The following is a 24,097-nucleotide window of genomic DNA, read 5'->3' as shown; positions in this document are numbered from 1 at the left end:
GGTGAGTGCACTGGCGCCGTTGTCCTGTGGCTGCCATTGCATCATCCAAGTGGATGCTGCACACTGGTGGTGGTTGAGGAGAGACCCCCCCACATGATTGTAAAGCGCTTTGGGTGTACAACAATACACAATAAAGCACTATATAAATGCATCATTCATTCATTCATTCATTCATTCATGTTTACATTGGGCACTCCCCACCAGGTACAATATTCTGATTGTTTGCATCTTGTTTTTAAGCCCATAAATAATAATGTACTCGTTCTAATAAATTGATATTTGAATGTACTCATACTAATATAGTTAAAAAATCTTCTTTACATTGCTGGTAGGTTATCATTGCACAAATTAACACAATTTCTACATTTAAAAAGATAAAAATAAAAATTAGAAGAGCTCTAAACTAATGCGCTGTCTTCACTGTATCTCACGCACACACGATTTTAGTCACTCACACAGATCACGTTGCGCACGCGCACAGACATTCAGTAACACAAACGTTTTAGTGCTGCCCCGCAATTTTATCAATAAAATAGCTTAATCACTCAAGAGCTACATTATCTTTCTCAACAAGGAACTGGTAACATCATCGTTTCTAATGGAATTACTGGTGTCTTCAGAAAGCAAGCGCGTTTATCCAGTGGAGAGAGAGTGCGATTCACTGTTAATAGAGAAATGCGGCAAAACGGTGGTAATTCATACATACACAGCCTCTCTCTCTCTCTCTCTCGTGTAAATAAATACTTGATGAATTACACTTTTCTGAGAATAGAATATTGATGTGGAGATCGCTAAACTGCAAGCTTACTGGTGTCTTCAGAAAGCAAGCGCGTTTATCCAGTGGAGAGAGAGTGCGTGAACATGGTTGCCAGGTTGACAAAGATAAATAACACACTTAGCAGATATTTCTGTATTGCGCAAGTGGGAAGCTCTGTTTCAGGGATTACGTCTCTTTATATCAGGCAACCCGGGTTATGTTCCTCTGCGGCCAGATACTCGTATCGTTAAATCTCTGTGACGATACATCGTCGTATCGATGTATCGAACACAGCACTACTGGTATTGTAGTTCTTATCAGGAATTCCATTGTTAAACGATTTATAAAACAAGTTTAAATCATGCAGGTTGATACTTCAACAAAAGCGTATATCACTTATTGAAAACCTTGTAGCTTACAATAGGCCTGTCTTTAAAGGTTTGTAAGTTAATGTTCAAAATCAATTCCACTACAGAGAAAAGAAATAGGATTTTACTTCTGGAATCCAACTGTTGCACTCTATGACATGACTATCGCATACAGGGGGAGTGTTTAGGAAACCTTTTTGACAACTGTTTCACAGTTGTCAGTCAGTTCCTGTTTCAATATGCACCGCTGGAATATGACACTACAGAGTTTCTGGTGAACATATAGTGCAGAGTATCTTACTGTGATGTACGTCCTGCATCCTCTTCACCACCAGCATTCAGTAGCTGTTGATGGCATCTCAATTATAGCCATCTCTTATTGCTTTTTAATACAGCTTGTCCTTGGTTATTATACTTATTCTAGGCACATTGCAGTACTGCAGAGCAATTCATCTAAAGAGGAGGAGGTGGGTCAAGTGCCTTCCACTGTCAGGTATGATTTATGTAAAATCCTGTTTAATATGAACGCAGAGCTCTGGAGGAGTCAGCCACATGCTGTCCTTAGACCCTCACTGTGGAGAGATGTCTGCTGAGTGGGCCTTGATATCGGGCCTAATGTGAACTCTGCCATTATGACCATGTGTTTTGTTACTGAGGGTTCGCAGATCACCAGGTGGCTTTTAGCGTTGAATAAGCTACAGCCACTTTACCTGAATGATGCAAAATCATGGAGTGCCTTTGACTTGTGTAACTGTAATATGATGTGATAATGAAAGACAAGAGGAATGCAAAACACACACGCTGATAACCATGTGCTTTTGGATGTTAATGTGACATGCCCAACACAATCTTATGACAGTTTGTAAGCATTTTACATTTTGGCGAATTGGTGGTTGATTTGCATAAATTTGTACGATCTCATTTGTACATTTTCCTATGATAAGGTAATTGGTCCAGTGAGGGTCAATTTTAGGGGTGTGGTTAGAGAAAAAATTTACCTAATTATGTTGTTTCTATGTTATCATATTATCATGTTCATATGATTTACATTTATAGAAATCGTCACTTTGTAAAAGTTGTGAGACCAGCAAACCACTATAGTATTATTTTTCTCCCAGCAAGTTTTTCATGTTATTCTACTAAAATTGCTTGAACCAGCCTTAGCTGATTTGCTGGTAAAGTTGGTTGATGTTTAGTAAAGTTTTTGCATGAACCGTCTAACCCCAGAAAATTTGGACCATTTTTAAACATGTCAGTTTGGAAGAAACCTAGAAACCACCTTGCTGTTTTTTTCCTGCAAGATTTGCATGTTAGCCTACAAAAAAACATCTTAAATGGGTCTACGCTAGTTTTTTGGTCTCGTATCTTGGTTAGGCTAGTCTGGTTTATTGATTTGAGATGGGCTTTGGTCAGTTTGGAAGACCAGCGTGAACCTGCTAAGACTAGAAAACCACCTTAGGCTGATATATGCTGTTTTTTTCCTGCAGTATTTTAATACTAGCCTACAGAAAACATCTTAAATTGGTCCACACTAGTTTTCTGGTCTCCTAGCTTGGTTAAGCCAGTCTGGTTTGTTGATTTGAGAGGAGCTTTGAAACATGTCAGGCTGGGAGACCTAAAACCAGAAACTGATTTAACATTTTTTTTTCTTCCAAGATTTTCTTACTAACCAGCTAAAAAAAATACCTTAAATTGGCCTATGCTGGTCTTCTGGTCTTCTAGCCTGGTCTAGTCTGTTGATTTGAGAGGAGCTTTGGAACATATCAGGCTGGAAGACCAGCGTAAGCCAGCTAAAACCAGAAAACCACCTTTGATTGATTGATTAATTGATTGATTGATTTTCAAACCAACCTGCAGAAAAAACATCTTAAATTGGTCTACATTAGTCTTCTGGTCTCCTAGCCTGGTCTAGTCTGTTGATTAGAGAGGAGCTTTGGAACACATCAGGCTGGAAGACCAGCTGCCTAATTAGCTAAGCCAGCTATAGGAGATCATCATAAACCAGCTAAGACCATAATACCACCATAGGCTGGTTAAAGATGTCTTTTTCAGTAGGGTTTTTCATGCTAGGCATGTTTCAGGGCTCCATTATGTCTTCAGTCTTTGTCATATATGGATCTTAAGCGTTAATACAAACCCGATTCCAAAAAAGTTGGGACACTGTACAAATTGTGAATAAAAAAAAAAGAATGCAATGATGTGGAAGTTTCAAATGTCAATATTTTATTCAGAATACAACATAGATGACATATCAAATGTTTAAACTGAGAAAATGTATAATTTTAAGGGAAACATAAGTTGATTTTAAATTTCATGGCATCAACACATCTCAAAAAAGTTGGGACAAGGCCATGTTTACCACTGTGTGGCATCCCCTCTTTTTATAACAGTCTGCAAACGTCTGGGGACTGAGGAGACAAGTTGCTCAAGTATAGGAATAGGAATGGTGTAGTTTGTATACATAATGAGACAGATGTTCTCTGGTGGCTCTCTGGTGAGTTAATGATTACTAAGAAAATTATGAATTGATTTACATGGCAAGTGAAACATATGGAGCTGTGCTTAGTGAAGACAAGAGGTCAATTCATTCTCACTCTCACCTGTCTATAACACACGGGCGAGATCGGCTCAGTCGAACTAGACTTAACGTGTTTTAGGATAATTTGCATGCTGGAGGAAGAGCATGAGGTGTAATTTACAGTTAAGAATGAGTGCGTGATCATCACTTTCTCGCTTACAAACGAGGTTGTTCCTGTGTGCACCGGCAGCACTTAAACCCTGTCAGCATTTGATTTCCCTCTGGCTAGCGTGCTTATGCTACAGCCATTGTTGTTCTTACACCCATAAACTTCCTGTTTAGGCCTTCAGCGCTCATCTGTTTGTACCACAAGCCAACAATATGTCCGGCAGAATGGGGAATTGTGCATCTCGAAAGCTTAGATGGAAATTTATGGTGCAATTTGCCGTTTGCTAAGGCACAAAGGAGTGGAGTTGATGGAGTTCTGTCGATGGGGAGTTGATGGGCCCAGCTGTTCTTCCCAAGCCTTGTCTGCACATGCTGAGGAACTTGGAACTTGTTTAAAGTGGCAGGCCTGAAGGCTGAGGATGATGCCCTGGTGTTAATTTCCCAGAGATTGATTAATAAGTTGTCTGACAATCATCTGCTTGAGAAGTATTATACTTGCATAAATATAGAAAATATATTGTACATGACCATTCAAGGTCATTATGTTCTTTTAATTATTTATTGATTGATTTATTTAAAAAAAAAAAACTTTTACTAAGCAGTTACACATTAAGTTGATCAAAAGTGACAGTAAAAACGTTCATCATGTTATAAAAGATTTCTATTAAATCAAATAAATGCTGTACTTTAGAACTTTCAATTTAGAGTCCTGAAATATATGTTCACAAAAATATTAAGTAGCACAACTGTTTTAAATGTTGATTTAATAAAGAAAGTTTCTTGAGCTCCAGTTTAGCATATTACAATAATTTCTGAAGGATCATGTGACACTGAAGACTGCAAAATACAGCTTTGCCATCACAGGAATAAATGTTATTTTTTGTATCATAGAAATATATTAGGCTTTTTATTATTATTATTATTATTAAATTTTTTACAATTTTATATTTATAATTTTTATTGTAATTGAAATTTTTAACTCATTTAATTAAATTTTTTTCGTAATTTTATGTATTTTAGTAATTTTTAGTAATTGTAGTTTTCATATATGTCTATATAGTTTTTATTAATTTAGTTTTTAAGGGTTTATGAGGCTAAGAGACAAGTTTTGAATCTTAATGTACATTTTCTATTTATATAATAAATACTTAAATAAAAATGTCAAAATGTTATTATTTGTTAAGTTTTATTATGTGTTTTTATATTATTATTATTATTATTATTATTATTATATACACTACATTATTATACTTTTTTGTTTTATATTTTTACTGTTTTTATTAGATTATTTTTGTATTATTTATTTTTAAATAAACTCTTTTATTCTTTTTGGTAGAAGACTCCTGGGACCCCTTTGCAATGGTTGTGTCTCTAAGCTAAAATGTGTCCTCACATCTTACCTACACTGCTTTCAGGCAACACACTGACTAGCTCTGTGTTTAAAAAATTCTGCGTCATTCAACATTCACATATCATTCCCCCAGAAGACATAGTCATCTCTGTTTACATCAGATGTCCTCAAACCTCAAGTCTCACCTTCCTTGTGAAACCACGGTTCCAGCCTGAAGGCATCTGAACTCTAACCTCGACACCAGCCCTCTGGCAACTCTGTGTCTGCACAGCGCGCTGGCATCTTCAGTCTGAGCCATCTGCCGACAAGAGAAACAAACCTCTGAAGAGCGGCAAAGTTCAGCAGTTTGCAAGCGCTTCATTCTTTCCTGCAGCAAGAGGAGAACTATAACCCTGCATAATCGCCATGCACTAGCCATGAACTCTAGCTGAGCTCCAAACGTAAGCCGGCATTCAGCAAAGCGGAGACACAACAGCGCAGTTAGGCGGGATCAGTTCTGCTCTGCTTTCTGTCTCTTTCATGCATTCAGCCAGACCAGCCATGTAGAAATCTGCTCGGTGTTTTTGGCCGAACGCACAAAAATAGCATCCCTTGAATTTACATTTGAAGTCTCGAGGCCAATTCAGTTGCACCACTTTTGCGTGAGGTATTTCAGCACTGAAATATGAATCAGTGATGTGTGGTTTGACGCTGGTAAAGCTAGGTCTAGGACATTTCTTAAGCCCATTTAAATGCTTTACATTCTTGTCGACAGACCTTCTTTGTTTTATTCACATTTTCTGAGCTTAGCAGTGTTGGGCTAGTTACTCAAAGAATGTAATATATTACTCATTACTACTCATTTCAATAGTAATATTGTTAATTTACTTATTACTTTCTGGCAACAGTAATTAGTTACACTACTAGTTACATTACTTTTTCTTTTTTGCAACTGTGTATCTTCCACATAAAATTCTAGTGATTGATAGTGACGTTCAAGTCAAGTCAAGTCAAGTCACCTTTATTTATATAGCGCTTTTAACAATACAGATTGTGTCAAAGCAACTGAACAGCATTAATTAGGAAAATAGTGTGTCAATAATGCAAAATGACAATAGTAAACACTCATTTTTCAGTTAAAGACAGTTCATCATTGAATTCAGTGATGTCAACGTCCAGCTCAGTTTAAATAATATCTTTGCAATCATGTCAACGATAACGCTGGAAATGAAGTGTCCCCAACTAAGCAAGCCAGAGGCGACAGCGGCAAGGAACCAAAACTCCATCGGTGACAGAATGGAGAAAAAACCTTGGGAGAAACCAGGCTCAGGCGGGGGGCCAGTTCTCCTCTGACCAGACGAACCAGCAGAACGGAAAAATCAATATAAGACGTAATAAAACAGACGATGAACAATATTAACAGCAATTATTATATGATGCAATCAAACTTATAGCAAAATGTGGTAGTTCTGGATGTTGTTTCAGGGTTGGCATCATCTGAGGTCCTCTGAGGAGTTGCATCATCTCTTCTCAGGTGTTCTGGATCCAGACTGAAGCTTGTGTAAATCCTAGTTACCACGGGATGTTAATCCCGTGGCAAAAGACAGAGAAACAAATACAAACATAATTAGCGTAGCTGCTGTTCCAACCAAGCAAAAATGATTTGTTTAACCCAAACTAACGAATAATAATGTGCATTTGATTAGATATAACTGCAGTAAAAGATTATGACTGCAGTAAAAGATTATGAGATGCATTATTTGAATGCTTGGCCAAAGAGATGTGTCTTTAATCTAGATTTAAACAGAGAGAGTGTGTCTGAACCCCGAACGGTATCAGGAAGGCTATTCCAGAGTTTGGGAGCCAAATGCGAAAAAGCTCTACCTCCTTTAGTGGACTTTGATATCCTAGGTACTACCAAAAGTCCAGAATTTTGCGACCTTAGAGAGCGTGATGGATTGTAGCGTGGTAGAAGACTAGTTAGGTACGCAGGAGCTAACCCATTAAGGGCCTTATAGGCAAGTAATAATATTTTGTAACTGATACGGAACTTAACAGGTAGCCAGTGCAGAGACTGTAAAATTGGGGTAATATGATCATATTTTCTTGACCTGGTAAGGACTCTAGCCGCTGCATTTTGGACTACCTGTAGCTTGTTTATTGAAGATGCAGGACAACCACCTAGAAGTGCATTACAATAGTCCAGTCTAGAGGTCATGAATGCATGAACTAGCTTTTCTGCATCAGAAACAGGTAACATGTTTCGTAACTTGGCAATGTTTCTAAGATGGAAGAATGCCGTTTTTGTAACATGGGAAATATGATTTTCAAAAGACAAGTTGCTATCTAATATAACACCCAGATTTTTGACTGTAGAGGAAGTAACCGTACATCCGTCTAGTTGCAAATTGTAATCCACAAGATTCGGCGTACTGTCTTTTGGTCCAATAAGTAATATCTCTGTCTTATCCGAATTTAATAGGAGAAAATTATTGGTCATCCAATCTTTTACATTTTTAACACATACATAGCTTAGATAATTTAGAAGTTTCATCTGGTCTTGTTGAGATATATAGTTGAGTATCATCGGCATAACAGTGGAAACTAATCCCGTATTTTCTAATAATATTATCAAGGGGCAACATAGTATATCGAAAATAGCAGAGGACCTAGGACAGATCCTTGTGGCAAGTAGAAGTAGAAGTGTTGTATTAATCTCATTAATTGTCATATGTAGCTTGAAGCTAATTGTAATTTCTCCATAACCCATATACGATTATATATCATTATGTATTTTATCAAATCACATAAGTTTGTAAGAAACTTTAATTGTCCAAAAAGGTTTGTAGTTATAGTAATATAATCACATGCTGATCAGAGGGATGTGGGTGGGATGTAATGCCAGAGTAAAGTAAAGCCATAACTTGCACAACAGTGCTCAGATCATCTTTTTTCCTGACAAAATCAATATAATGCAATATTTCTATCTTCTGAATGTACGTTTTTCCATATTCCAAATTTGCCTGCTGCACTGGGGACATCACATTCATGTGCGAGTGGTGAAAATTATGAAAATAAATCTAGGAATTATTTGATTGTTAGATTTTAAATCAGCGGGGTTGAGGCATCAAAAATAACTAAGTAACTAGCTGTTTTATGGATGGTAACTGTAATATTATTACTGAAATCGTATTAGTAATTAGTTACACTACTAGTTACTGCAAAAAGTAATATTATTACAGTAACTAAGTTACTAGTTACTGCCCAACACTGCTGCTTAGACACCCAATTTACATTCCAATTATGTTCCTTTGCTCTTTTTCCACTGGTACCAAGCAACAAAGTCCCTCCTAATCACATGTTTTCACCTTTGTGCCCTCTGAATACATTTTCTTTCTTTTATTAAATGAAGGAAGCGTTTTGGTCCGAGCCGCACCTGTTGGATCTGATGTGGAATGACTGACGTCTGCCTGGGCTGTTTCTCATGTGCATTTTTGCCACAGTTGGAGCTGAAAACCCTCATTTAAATTCAGTACAATCAGTTTTCATGAGCTTCAGGAGTGTTAAACCCAGGGCTACATTCTGACAACTTACCGATTTTAAAAACACACTTACAGTAAAGAAGCTTAAGAACTCTTGACACTTAAATGAGAAGTGTCTAAATTATGTAGATTTAAACCTGGGGTTGTGCTTTCAGTCAGCATAAAAGTGAATGTGTTTCATTTCAACTATGCTTTAATCAAAAAAGAAAAAAATTAATAATGTGATACTGGTATGTTTTAGTCAACCTTGTGCACCTTGAACAGTTTTTCTGAATTCATTCACACTGACAGTATGCTATTCACTGCTACTAGAGTATTTTAGTGCTGTGGATTTTTTTTAATTAACAAACATTAATTGCCATATTGTTGAGATTTGCTTGTAACATGAGCATATTATTTAATAAACAAAGTGTGTATGGATACTAGGGATGCGCAATATTTTCAGTACTGTGTTTTTAATTGGAGTTTTATTGAAATTTATCAGTTGATATTAGTTCTATATCAATTAAAATCAAGGTTATTAAATCAAAACTTAAATTAAACTAAAACCATAAAATAAATAAATAAACCATAAAATCACAAAACACAACACAACTTTTAAATGTTAACTGAAAAATAAATAAATGAATAAAAACACAACTAAATTACTGATTTAGTCCTAACTTTGAAGGAAAACTTGCTACTAACGGAAAATACAAAAATAAAAACTAATTCAAAATATTGAATAAGACTATTAAATATACATTTACATTTAATTCTACACGCTCATTTACTCTGTTTTTATGTTTAGATCATCTTTGTTGTCATCTAATGCTCACAATGTTAATTTTATAATACTGTTAAATGTAATATTTAGCAAATCTCAATATGAACATCCATTTTTCATACTGTACATTATAAGGTTGTGATGCGTAAATTCACTTGTAGCTTCAAAAAATGATTGATTTTAGTTTTTAATGTTTTCTTTTCTCCAGAATGTAGCAGTTATTGGCCATAAAATGACTTTTTTTGGCTTATCAAAATCAAACAGTATCTTAATACAGGTATATCCCCAGTCCAGTGTTTTTCCTGCTATGATGCATTGCAGATATCTAAGAGACTCGGTTATTGATTTCTATATTCCTTTCAGAAATGTTGGGCTTGTCCACTGTTAACCTTTGATGAGCAATCATTAAAAGTTCAACATCACCTGCTTGAGTTTCATGTAAAATTTTCGGCTGTGCTGCTATGACATTTGCAAAGCAGTAAAATCAACATAAAGAAAGGAGAGTGCTGTAGAAAATCTCCTTAAATTTTGAAGTAAAACAGCACTGGAGGAGTTATGGTGGAGAGGGATTGCAATCTATCACGCTCCTCTACATGCCCTGGAGTGGGTGGCAGTTCTCTGAAGTGGTGGCGGGGTCTCAGAGGAGCAGGAGGTTTAACCCATTCCTGTTCTTCAGCTACCTTTTGCTACGCTGTTATGAGGAAAGGGAGCAATGATGTAAGAGCCTGCATGTTATGACAGTATGGTTATATAGAGCCGAGATTAGATTTTCACAAGTGTAAATTGACGGTTGCTACAGACAGAGCACAAGTTTGTCTTTATTCATAGCCACTGCTCATAAACTGATTTAATGGCATTGTGCTTTGCTGCAGCTGTAAATAAAGCCACTGTTTTTTTTTTTCTCAACACTGTGTGCCAAAAAAAAATTGTGAAACCCAATTTCAGTGGCGGAGGATGCTACTCTTATTTGTGAAATCTGAAAGCACAAAAATAAAATAAAAAACCTTTCCATGAATAAGGCACACAAAATGTGCTCAATATCTTTTTTAAATATATTTTTTGTATACACTACTGTTCAAACGTTTGGAGTCAGTTAGATTTTTTTAATACTTCTATTAGGGATGTAACGATTAACCGCGAGCTAGTTGAAAATTGATTCAAATATGTGATGATTCAAATCGGTTGAGATGCTAAACAAATCGCGATTAAAACTCATCTTTTTACTTTGGTGTTTATTAATTGATTTCGTTATAGTCATGTTATGTGTATTTGACATTATGCTATTAATATTTTACTTATTGTATTTGTACAGAGTGTACGGCACTTTGGTCGGCTTTTAGCTGTTTTTAAATGTGCTTTAGAAATAAACTTGAACTTGATTCAATTAGGGGTAGGAGTTTATATGAATGTATGTCTGAGGGGAACTTACTGTCTTTAGAAAAGTTTACGTGGTATTTTTTCTTTTCATCTTGCCTCTGTATAATGCATATTAAAGTTCGTAAGTGCAGCGCTGCTTTGTTTACAGCAGAAACCAAGGAAATGCTTTAAGCGCCACCTGCTGGCAGAGAGTGAATCTGCGTCTCATTCATCTCGTCTGCTCTTTCTGTTTCATGCAGATATTTTTATGCATAGTTTCACAAAACTGAAGTCAAACCATTCTGTTTTTGCTTCAAATTTCGAAATTATACAATCTAATTTAGATTAAAAACTACTCATGTTGCATGTATGCAGCATCTTTGTTTGGATCATGATTAAAATGCAGTGGTTGCCTCTCATTTTAAATGGAAAGAGCACAGACAAAGTATTTGTTTATATGAAGAGATTTATTTTATTTGTGTTACGTATTTATTTGATTTGGGGCTTGCTTTTAAATTTCAATTTAGTTTTGTTATTTACATTTACACTCATTTAAATTTTGTCATTTAGCAGACACTTTTATCCAAAGCGACTTGAGGACAATAGAAGCAATTAAAACCAACAAAAGAGCAATAATTTACAAGTGCTATATTAGTATATTATTATAGTGATATATTTCAATTTCACTAAGAAACGTGCAGCATTTTGTCCAAGCAATAATAAAAGGACACATTTAATTTATAATTTGTCTTAAATCTCATTTTGTAAAAAAAGAAAAAGAAAAAGTGAATCGAATCGAATCGTGAAATCAAAATCATGAATCGAATTGAATCGTGAGTTGAGTGAATCATTACATCCCTAACTTCTATTAATGAAGGACACATTCATTTGAACTTTGTATGCATCAAATAATCCTGTAAAATTCAGCTTTTCTATCACAGGAATAAATTACATTTTAAAATATATTCAAAGAGAAAACATTCATTTTAAATGGTAATAATATTTCAAAATGTTCTTGTTTTTTTTATTTGTTTTTGTTCAAATAAATGTTGCCTTGATGAGCAAAACAGACTTCTTTCTGAAACATTAATAACTTACTGACTTGAACGGTGGTAAATAATATTTCAATATTTATTTTATTCAAATGTTTAATTATAAATATAGATTTAAAAAAAATCAATTAAATGAATACAAATCAGTTAATTAACTAGTTCTGTTACAGTGAATTGACCATTTTATATCCATTTAAGATTTAATAGTGTGAAATTTTTCTTTTAATTGTCAAAAATATCAAGGCCTTTGACAGGCTAAAAATCATAATTTTAAGGTGGGAGACAGACATTTGATGTGTTGAAAACAATTTTTTCATTGTAGTAACAAATATAGTAACAAACATATCTCACAAATAAAAATATTAGATGAATCTAATGCTTAAAACATCAGCATGTTGTGTACTGTATTCATGAAAACAGTCTTTTATTAATTGCTGCTCTGAAGTGCTGTTTATACATTCTATTGCTGTAGAAATGGCTGCAGACAGAGAGAATTGGGCAGATATCGCTCTGTCAAACTGTATTTGACAAGAATAGCAAACAACAGCTGAGTTGGTAGGTAATTAAATAGGTTAATATGTGCAACCATATTAAATTTGGATCACTGAACACAGGTTAAAGTGTTTCTATGGGTTTTGTAGCTGTATTGAACTTACTTTCTTACACAGTAAAAAAATAGCAAATTCCTTCAATATGAAGTAGAGGTTGACCCTGTACACCTGATCTCATTACTGCTGATGATTTAACTGCAGTTCTTATGTCATAACTATGTAAGACCACGCTTTGTAATGATTTCCATATAAACAAAATGAAATTGCAATAACCTAAGTTCAAAATGTCATTGTAATTACTGTTGCTATTAAATATATTGATATGTATAGTGTTTCAGTAGTCTTTCGTCTTTACTGTGTTGGTTTCAGAGCTCCTGCAGTGACTTTAAAACCATTGAACGTTTCACCCGTTAGACCCCTGCATGTGAGGATTGGGACTCATTTTGGGATTACCAGGAAAGAAACAAGCAAGAACACAAAACTCAGCACGTTTAATCTCCGCGCTCATTTCCTGTATAGTATTGCTGCTTAATTAGTATGCGGCGTCGCCGGCTTACAGAACTCCAGCAACAATACCTGTGAAATTCAATTTCCCTGCAGCTAGGTCTCTGGCTCATTTTCGCATCCTGTCATTCTGACTATAGCGCACTCTTCACTCTCATTCCTTTGTTCAGGGAATTTATTGTAATTGCCATATCATATTGAAGTTAACACAGTTTTTTCCAATGTTCATTTGTACAGACAGCTGTCATCTGCAGAGTGAATGTAAGTACTTCTAAGATAGGATGCTACTCCACAGTTAGCATGACTCTGTTAGCTGCTGCTAGATAACTGGAACTACACTTTCTGTGTAGTAAAGCATCTGTATTGATTTGAGATATTCAAAAGCAGTAGTGTGCTCTTTTGTTTATTTGTTGAAACGAACACATACTGTATCTCTATTTACCTATAGTAGAGTAGATGTTACCAGTAAATAATCCAGTGTGCTCTTATTTATTTATTGAAAGGAAAGTACAGTATTTCTGCTATTTCATTACAGTGTCGTAAATGTTTTACCAGTGATAGATAGATTGATTTATTTATCTGTCTGTCTGTCTGTTATATATATATATATATATATATACAGTATATTAGTGGTGTCAAAATTAGCGCGTTAACAGAGGCAATGATTTTTTTCAGTTTAACGCGTTAAAAATATTTAACGCAATTAACGCAGGCTAGGGTTGGCCACTCCACTCACAACTGCTGCTTCTGTCACTTTTTCTCTTGACAAGAAGTGCATTTATTCAGTCGCAGAACGACTAAGAATGGGAGACGTTTCAGACGCGCGCTCCACTTCACTTCAGCGCCAGGCGCAAGTCAAGCGAGCGCGGAAACGTTACTGTGCTCGCAGCGCATGCGCTTCAATTGCACGCACAAAGGCGCCGGCGCGCGCTGTAACCTGTATCCTTTCATATCAAAGCGCGAAATAAACTACGTGCATGCAATGCCATGAAGTTACCAAAAAGGCGATTAAAGCTTCCTTTAAAACTGTGCATGCATGTAATATATTCTATGAGTCACATTTCTCTGAAATGGTTTTCAAAACTGTCCTGGAGCAGCCCAGCACTGTCTCACTCATCTAACACACCAGATTTAATTCGTCAGCTCATTAATAGAGACTTTAAGACCTGAAATGGGTCAGAAAAGGTAAAAAGAGTTGAGAGAAAATATGATGCGTCAGATCCGCGTCATGTTCAGCAGCGGCAGTGGCAGCTCTTAAAGAAATAACAGCCAAAACAACCTAATAACCAGCTGCTGTGATGTCTGTTTATAAAAGGACAAAGAAAAAAAAAGAGGAAAAAATAACTTTTATAGCTTTAAGGATTCATCTATATTTAATTTAGAATTTAGTGTTTGATAACTTCAATTTCAATTTCAGTATATTTCTGCTTAAGGGCACAGGTAAATATGACATTTATTATAATGGGTTTATGTGAAGATTGTTTTAAGTTCACTCCAACTGTCATTTTTTAAAGTCTAATAAATGTTAAAATTGATAGCTCTCAATTATACTGTAATGTTGAATGGCTTTAGTCAATGGGTATATAATGGTGTTCTCATTTTTATAGAGAAATCAGTATTGATATCATTGATACTGGCCTTCAGTCATATAAAAAGATAGCCTTAAACAAATATAAAAAAAATATAAAATTATAAAATTATAAAAATAGTCTTTATGTTGTTTGTACATTAATTTGAAGATTGAATGTGAAATTATTGCAATATAAAAGTATATTTAAAAACTTTAATGTTAGGTGGGATTAATCGTGATTAATTTCAGAAAAATGTGTGATTAATTAGTTAATTTTTTTAATCGATTGACAGCACTAATATATATATATATATATATATATACAGTATATATATATATATGTATATATACAGTATATATATATAATTATTAATATCATAATATTACTACTATTATATTATTACTAATAATATTTCTGCTTTTCATTCGTGTAGTAGATGTTTAGATTTTCTATTTATTTGTTTGTTTGTAATTTTTTAAATTTTATTAATATAATATTACTACTATTATATTATTACTAATAATATTTCTGCTTTTCATTCGTGTAGTAGATGTTTAGATTTTCTATTTATTTGTTTGTTTGTAATTTTTTAAATTTGTTTGTTTGTTTGTTTAAAGTTACACATATGTATTTCTATTATTTATTGTATCTCTATTATTTATTATAGTAGATGTTTTGCCAGTGACAGATTTTGTGTTGTTTTGTTTGTTTGTTTATTGTAAGAAAGGCACATCTCTGCTTTTACAGTACACACAACCTGTTTTGTATTCATTTGCTTGTTTGTTTACAGCAATACATGATATCTCCAATATTGTGTTGTGTAGATGTTTTGGCAGTGACAGATTTTTTGTTGTTTTGTTTGGTTTTTGTTTATTTATCTATCTGTTTTTATTTACTTATTTCAGTTTTTTATTTTTGAAGAGCTCAAACCAAAACCACCTCTAGTGAGATTTTTAATGGTTTGAGGAGAGAATTCCAATGCTGAGTCATTTCTATAGCTGGTATTTCCAGAGGGTTTGATCTGAATACCCACACAGTGAGTGAGTTTCATGCCGCAGTGATGATGGCTACAGTTGGCAAAGTACTTTGCAGAGAGCACACTTTTCCTCCTTCCACCTGCCACCTGGAATCGCTACGGCCACAGTGATTGCTTTCGAACAGGTCTCAGTGATGAATGAGTGGTTTTGTTTTGCTTGTTTGTGCAGCTTGGAGGTGGATGGCAATAGGTTTGTTTACTGCTTTTGGTAGCAAGTACCACCTTAAATCTTCAATAATCCCACAATGCAATGACAATGCACTTCTTTACTGTTTGTGAAACATTTCAAAGTGTAACAAGAGCCTCTTGCCCTAAAACAGCATTGCTGTTAAGATGACCAATTTATGGCCATTCTGCAACATTTATCTTTTTATTCTCAGGGCTTTTTGATGAGCTGCACATTTATTTACAGTGCGGTGCAAAAAAAAGTACTCATTATTTTTGTCTTGAACGCCCTTAAAACAACATACATCTGCTTGAGAAGCAAAATTGCATACAACAATTTAATTGTTTTCAGAGAATAAATCTTGAAATGTTTATTTTTCTGACCCTATTGGCATTTTTTCCCCCGTGTTTTAAGCATAAACCTTACTAGATTTTGTTAGATTATGCTTAAAACAAGAAAAAACCCAACATGCTAATGGAATAAGAAAAATAAGCCTCAAGATACTGTATATTCTCTTAGACAGTTAATATTTAGACATTTCTGCAGGATAAGGCTAAAATGCTAAGTAAATGTATTACTTTATATATATTATGTTATAGTATTAAAATGATTAATTCATGTATTAATCAACATATATACTAGCTAAGTAACATATACAATTATTTATTTAATGCAATCTGAGAACTTCTGAGTCTGAGAACTGTCACTCTTTTTCACTGAGTTGCATTTGTAAAGATGTATTCCTCCCCCTGTTTCTTCCTCTCTCTCCAGTCCACACAACCACCTTCTTTTCAGGCCTTCATTTATCACATCCTGATAATTCAGGGGCTGCTGGGAAAGCTGCATTTACCCCACTGGTATAAATCTGCTTTGGGGTATTAATTCACAATCAGCATATGTTAGTGCACTTCAGAAGAATTAAAGCAATGGCGAAAACACACACAGAGGCTCTATCCTATAAACACTGTTTCCTGAAAAATGAATTTAGAAATTTAGCACTACGCCACTGTCGCCTGCTAGCACTTAATTCACTTAATTGACATTTTAAAGGGGTCAGATGATGCGATTTAAATTTTTCCTTTCTCTTTGGAGTGTTACAAGCTCTTGGTGCATAAAGAAGATCTGTAAAGTTGCAAAGACTAAAGTCTCAAATCCAAAGACATATTCTTTATGAAAGTTAAGAGTAAACCACGCCTACTTAAAACGGCTCGTTCTAACACACCCCCACATGTCTACGTCGCTATGTGGGAAGATTTGCATAACACCGCCCCAAATGTTCACGCAAAGAAAGAAGGCGTAACTTTTATTCTATACATCAAAATACATCAACTTCGCGCTGTGGATCGCCAGATCGGCTTTTACTGTGGACGAAGCAGAGTCCAGCCCGGGGTCGTCACATGTGGTTGCCGCCACAAAATCATAAGCATGAAAAGCAGCTAGATTTAAAGGGGTCATATGATGCGATTTAAATTTTTCCTTTCTCTTTGGAGTGTTACAAGCTCTTGGTGCATAAAGAAGATCTGTAAAGTTGCAAAGACTAAAGTCTCAAATCCAAAGACATATTCTTTATGAAAGTTAAGAGTCAACCACGCCTACTTAAAACGGCTCTACGTCGCTATGTGGGAAGATTTGCATAACACCGCCCCAAATGTTCACGCAAAGAAAGAAGGCGTAACTTTTATTCTATACATCAAAATACATCAACTTCGCGCTGTGGATCGCCAGATCGGCTTTTACTGTGGACGAAGCAGAGTCCAGCCCGGGGTCGTCACATGTGGTTGCCTCAAGCCCACCGGCCGCCGCTCACTCTAGCCGTGTGACGCTGTGTTTCTATGTGAAAGCGAAACTACTTTGTTTAGCCTTCCAAAAGAGGACACGAATAGAAATCAGTGGTTAAGTTGTATTTACAACACTGTTCCAGAACACTTCAACCCAAATATTCAGATGTGTGCAGCAAAGACAGTATAAGTCATTATAATCCGTAATTATGTCCCGACTGGATGCAACAAACGCTCTGGATAGCTGGCCAATCAGAGCACACCTCGCTTATCAGACCGATGAGCTTTGTAAAAATCGATGCGTTTCAGAAAGGCGGGGCATAGAGGAGAAACAATAATGTACAGTATGTGGAAAATAATGTGTTTTTTGAACCTTAAACCGCATAAACACATTTCATTACACCAAATACACAAAATAATGTTCTTTTTAGCAACATCATATGACCCCTTTAAAGGAAATTTGGTGATGTATTTGTTTAAGTAAAAGTCGATTTTCTTTTTTCCAGTGTCACTTTATTTTTGTTTTGCAATAGACAAATAATATTCTGTAAAACATAAATTGTAGTGCTGGGCAACGATTAATTGCGATTAATCGCATCCAAAATAAAAGTTTTTTTGTACGTAATATATATGTATGTACTGTGTATATTTATTATGTAGGCTGTATATAAATGCACACATGCATGTACAGTATATATTTAAGAAAAATATGTTATGTTTATATATTAACTATATTATGTGTAATATAAATTCAATGAATATAAATATATACTTGTAAATATTTTCTAAATATATACTGTATGTGTGTGTCTTTATATATTCATAATAAATATACACAGTACACACACATATATTACATACACAAAAACTTTATAAATCTTTATAAATGTTATAAAAAGGATTAATCGCGATTAATCCTTGCCCAGCACTAATAAATTGTATTTTATTTTAAGATATTTTTATATTTTCAGGAGTCCCACAAGTTGTTTCTTTCTCTTGCTTCTACTGTCAGCTCACAGGCCTCATATTTAACGTAGTAACTTGCATGTAATATTCCTATCTGTCTCCAACGCATTCATGAAACACTCTTTTAAGGAGGAAAAAACATCCTTGAGATATTGGTTTAATTTAAATGTGTGGTATAATTGCCTTAATTAGCTTAGTTGTTTATTTAATTTCGCTCATCCTCGACTAGACTCACCCTTCCAGCGCAGCACATTCACTGAGAGGGTCGAGGGGGTTGACGAGGGCGGCGTCTGTCTGCTACCAGATATTAATGTGTGCAATTTGGATGTGTGCATCACGGGAGAGCAGCAGGCAGAGAAAACTTGCTTTTATGGCCCGGGCTTTGCTCAGCACAAGCAAACACCCCCAGGATTTCTGGGTATGGCACATAATTGCAGCATTAAGAGCCGGTCAGGCCGGTGGCTCATTAGGCCTGCTGTAGAGACAGCCGTAGGGGCCTTCAGGAGGCAGGAGAGGCGGGTAGAGCATCAGTGTTGCAGCTGGGGGGTAGGGCAACGCAAGGAGGCCGCTTTTATTCTGACGAACCCTACCGGAGGAGTGGGTAGCTCTTCTCTGCAGTTTCTCATTAGTTAGCCACGAAGGCGATGCTAACTCAGCCCAATGTCACCCGCCAACTCACCGCTGCCACAGATCCCTTGCTGAATGATCGATCGCATTCATATATGCACAGTGAAGCGAGAGCTGCTGAAACATTCGCCCTGAGGATTATGGGATACTGTGTTGTGAAACATGCCGCAGCCATTTTGTGAAAACTTTGGAGCATGTATTGATTGTGGGTGGTATGGTCTAGTATCAGTTAAAGCTAAGTGTGTAATTAAAAAACTATATTATCAATATATGGATTACATACTTTATTTATTTATGTATTCATACATTTATATTTATCAAGTATAGCTGAAGTGTGTAATTTTTTTAAAAATATTGTTTTTATTTTTTATATGTTTGTTTTTTTACATGTAATTTATATTTAAAAGTATTTTTGTCTTTTATTTTTGTCTACAGTAGTTAAATAAACAATTGTGTATTTTTAAAATAATTTGTGAGAATATTTTATTTTTATTTATATATTTATTTGCTTTAAATTTTTATTTTTATATGCTGTATTATTTATGTATGTATTTGCATTTACTTTTTATTTTTAATTTATCTAATCTAGCTGTTAAAGCTGAAGTGTGTAATTAAAAAAACTTTTTATAAATATAAAATATATATTATCTATTTATATTATATTTGTTTAAACTGTTTAAATATTTGATTTAATTGCATGAATTTTTTTTATCTCATTTAAAACTGTATTGTTTTTAAGCTAGAGTGTGTAATTAAAAATATACATTATTATTATGAAATATGTACATTATATTTATTTTAACTTTATATTTAATTTAATTACATTTATTTTTATTTCATTTAATGTTATCTAATTTTCAAAAGTGTGTTATTTAAAAAAAATACTTAATTTATTTGTATTTGTTTAAATACATTTTTGTTTAAATAGTTTACATTTATTTTTTTCTTACTTCATTCAATACCATATAGTTTTTAAAGCTGAAGTATGTAATTGAAAATATATAAATTTTTATTTATTAAATATGCATGGGTATTTTAACTTTAGATTTCATTTAAATTATATAATCTAAAGTTAAAATACCCATACATATATACCAACTATATGGTATGGAATGAAGTAAGGGGAAAAAAAAAAATATATATATATATATATATACAGTGGGTACGGAAAGTATTCAGACCCCCTTAAATTTTCTGTGTTTTTCTGTCAATATGGGGTGCTGTGTGTACATTAATGAGGAAAAAAAATTAACTTAAATGATTTTAGCAAATGGCTGCAATATAACAAAGAGTGAAAAATTTAAGGGGGTCTGAATACTTTCCGTACCCACTGTATATATATATATATATATACAGGTATATATATATATGCAGTAAGTTTTTCACTTTTAATATTTTATTATTATTATTTTAGTTGATAATACTTCTTTTCAGCTTAATATGCAAAGACAGTTTGAGTAGGTCTTAGCTAATAGCCCCTTCCTGAACTGAAAAACTCCAACTGTCCTTCTCCTGGTCGACCTTCCTACTAAATGAAGTGTCAGTCCTGCTTCTACATACCTAAAAGCAGTACTAAAGTCGGCAGGCGAGGAGCAGGATTGAGCAACCCTGCAACTGATCACGCGGCATTTCTGTTTGTGAGGTTGCAGACATCAGAAAAAAAAATTCCAGCAGGCCTGATCATGTGGCAGTAAATAAAGACAGCTCTATGGCGCAGTCACCCTTTTAATGAGCCTATTTGTTTAGTAACACTAATGTGTTTATACAGAAAAAATACTTTTCTTGTGACATTTTGCTGGACAGTGTGTTTGTTATGTGTCAGTATTGTGTTTATAGCTGTTAATGTCAATCTCAGCTGCTAGAAGAAAACTAGAAAGAGATGTTTGTTCATTATCGTTGTTACCTTCATGTCTTTTTCTTCAGTCTGTATCTCTCTGTCATTCTCATCTCTCATCTATGTGGCAGCTTGCTGAGGATTCCACTGGTGTTTTTCTTTTCACTCGGCCCACAGATCAAAATACCACACCAATCAGCGGACAACTGTAGGTGTGAACACTGGAATTCATTACAGAGATTTTAAAAGTATTTTCTCCGCTCATTATAAAATTGACCTGTTGTTCCCTCTGAATGCTGCATCTTATTACACTGAAACTTACAATGGCACCCTGTTTCTAAAGAGAGAAGAGATCAGTTTGATTAGTTAATTTAGACCTGAACTCCAAATTAAGTTTTAAAACTTTCTTTTGCTTAAAGGCCATTATGCAGGTAGTCTGTGCACTATAGAAGTAACTGGATTAATTAGGATCATGTGTATCATATGTGTTCTTTTTTTTCCCCAATAGTAATTGCATTGTTGTTTATTTCTTCTTCTTCAGTAATGAATTTATTATTTTATAAATTGTGGGGGGTTGTGTAAATAATGGCTTTGACTCACAGCTGTCTTGTTCTGTGCTATTTATTTAAAGACATTAGCAATTACAGTTTGACAGTCTTTTTTGATATTGCAGCATGAAGTACATTTATAGTTGTATTATGTTCAAGTCCTTCTGGGAAGGTTGTATTTATAAGTTGGGAAGTCGTAGTTCAAATTACTTTGTTTCTTAAACTTCTTACTTAGAACTTATTCTCTTAAAAAGTTTAGCATCACTTGCTCACCAATGGATCCTTTGCAGTGAATGGATGCCATCAGAACAAGAGTCCAAACTGCTGATAAAAACATCACAATAATCCGCAAGTAATCCATACAATTCCAGTCCATCAAGTAACATTTTGGGAAGAAAAAAATTGTGAGTTTGGAATAAACAAATCCATCATCAAGAAGTTTTAACTTCAAACTTTTGCTTTTGGCCAAAAACATGAGTCCATAATCTAAAATAAAATTTCCTTCAGTGAAAACGTCCATCCCCTGATGTCCTCTCACATCAAAATCATCAAAATCGATATGTTTGTTTAGAACTAATCTGTGCATATTTCTCTCCTGATTCAGACGAGATTCGTATTTTTTTCTCACTGGAGAAAGCAAAGTTATGTATTGAGTACTTGTTTGAAGTTAAAAACATCTTGCTGGATTTGTTTCTTGCAAACACATAGCTTTTCACTTCACTAGATGTTAATTGATGAACTATGTTTTCGTCAGCTGTTTGGACCCTCATTCTGACGGCACCCATTCACTGCAGAGGATCCATTGGTGAGCAAGTGATGCAATGCTAAATTTCTCGAAATGTGTTGAGAGTTTCTCACTCATAATTGTGACTTTGTGGTGACGTTCATCTGCATTCAACTCATAAATAGTACGTTCACATAGAGGGCTGTGCAATATATCAAATAACTAAGGTTTTTTTTCCAGCAAAATAACTATAAATATCATCATATAAACTGTTACCATGCTTCCCACTGTAATTTATCATGAGGTGCGAGATTTAAGCTTGTGATAAAACATCCAGCAGATAGAGATGCCTTTACCGTAGGAGTGATTGTTGGACTTGAGGATGTCTGGGAACTCTTCAAGATGGAGTGCTACACTTAAATGCAGTTAAAAACCCTGTTATTACAGGCGCTGCATCAGAGCCCTGTCAGCCTTAAATCAGGGTCCTGCCCCATGATGGGAGGCAGTGCGGTTACCCTGGGTAGAGAGACCAGGGAGCGGGGGCGCTGAACCCATGCATCTCTCCCTGTGGAGATGGCGATCGATTTGCCGGTTTCTCCCTCAGCAGTCCTGGTGTCATTTGTGGTTAGTCTCTCAGATGGGCAGGTGACAGCTAAGCAGTGAGGACGATGAGCACTGCATACTGTCTGCCACATGTCTCCTCCTTTTAGTCCACTCAGTCATGCACTTACTCATTCAGGATGTACAGAACTACACATTTTCTTTAGCTATCAGCCCACTGAGTTGTCTTGTGATTGAGGAAGCCCTGTATAATTACTCTGTTTACAGTTTTGTTTTATAGACATGATCAGATATATATAGAACATATGGGTGTTCTACAACAGGACATCTGACAGATATTCAAATAAAGAATAGATTAAATAACTGTACCCTTTTTTTCACCAAATTGTCATATTCCTCCTAGAAACATATTATGCACAATAATGGGAACATTGCTCACAGCCGGTGATTTGAAGTCCGACAGTAATTGATTAAAATGTATTGTTGAAGGTAGTTAGTTATAAAAGTGTTGCTGTGGCTGTGCTTTAAAGAATTGCAAATTGATTTCAGAAGCATAGGCTTTGTCATCTTGCAAATGTTGCATCGTATGAGGTCTTTTTGAAATTCATCCATGCACCGCTTGTTTTTCGTGACATCTTTGGGAAGAATTTTAATGCGCTGTCAGTCAATCAGCATACACCTGTGCATGATGCTTTTGAAATATTAGATGCAAACCCCTAAAATACAATGATATTATGAATAATATAATAAATTAAAAAATAAATTGCTTTCATTATTATTATTTTATTTAGTTTGTCTCAATAATGGTAATATTTGTTAACAATGAACATATATTGTATTATAAATATTAGCATTTTTATTGATTTGAAGTTTGTATTGGGTAGGATTAGGGATGTAGAATATGGTCATGTAGAATAAATGCTTTATAAGTACTAATAAATAGCCAATATGTTAATAATAGGCATGCTAAATATTGATATTTAAACTGCTTCCCTTCCATTAAAGTCAGATATCTGCAAAACCGCCTTGGCCTTTATTGTAATACCTCTGTTGGCGGTGTGACTTTTTGTAAGGACCCGAAGCACCGGAGCATCAGATCCCACCTCTAATGAAAGCATCTATGAGAGTGCATTTCATTTGCTTACTCAAAAGATCAAATCTCCGATAACTGGCGCAGACATTTCTAAAGTCTTGTACTGAAGTGTTAATATGACATTGCAGGGCTGCAGTGTGGTTTATTGGAGTTATGAATATGAATGCATGTCTTTAGTAACTTCAGATAAAGGGTTCTTTACACTGCCTCAGTGTCCTTGGCTTTCTATCAGAGCAGATTTCGTCACCTTATGTTCACTGCCTCCTCAGAAACCCCTCGTT

At 34.9% G+C, this 24,097-nt stretch overlaps 1 long non-coding RNA gene across 1 annotated transcript; it reads left to right on the top strand.

Annotated features, from left to right (window-relative positions):
• Positions 1-218: 218 nt before the first annotated feature.
• On the top strand, positions 219-16,266 carry LOC107586296 (uncharacterized). The gene is made up of 3 exons (XR_001609343.1): positions 219-302; positions 1,985-1,987; positions 16,252-16,266. It is a non-coding gene; the product is annotated as an uncharacterized lncRNA (long non-coding RNA).
• Positions 16,267-24,097: the final 7,831 nt, after the last annotated feature.

The sequence above is a fragment of the Sinocyclocheilus grahami genome, unplaced genomic scaffold (genome assembly GCF_001515645.1).
Source record: "Sinocyclocheilus grahami isolate Dianchi unplaced genomic scaffold, SAMN03320097.WGS_v1.1 scaffold79.1, whole genome shotgun sequence".
NCBI lineage: Eukaryota > Metazoa > Chordata > Actinopteri > Cypriniformes > Cyprinidae > Sinocyclocheilus > Sinocyclocheilus grahami.
The sequence above is the reverse complement of the archived record's forward strand: the minus strand, read 5'-3'. Positions and strand labels throughout refer to the sequence as shown.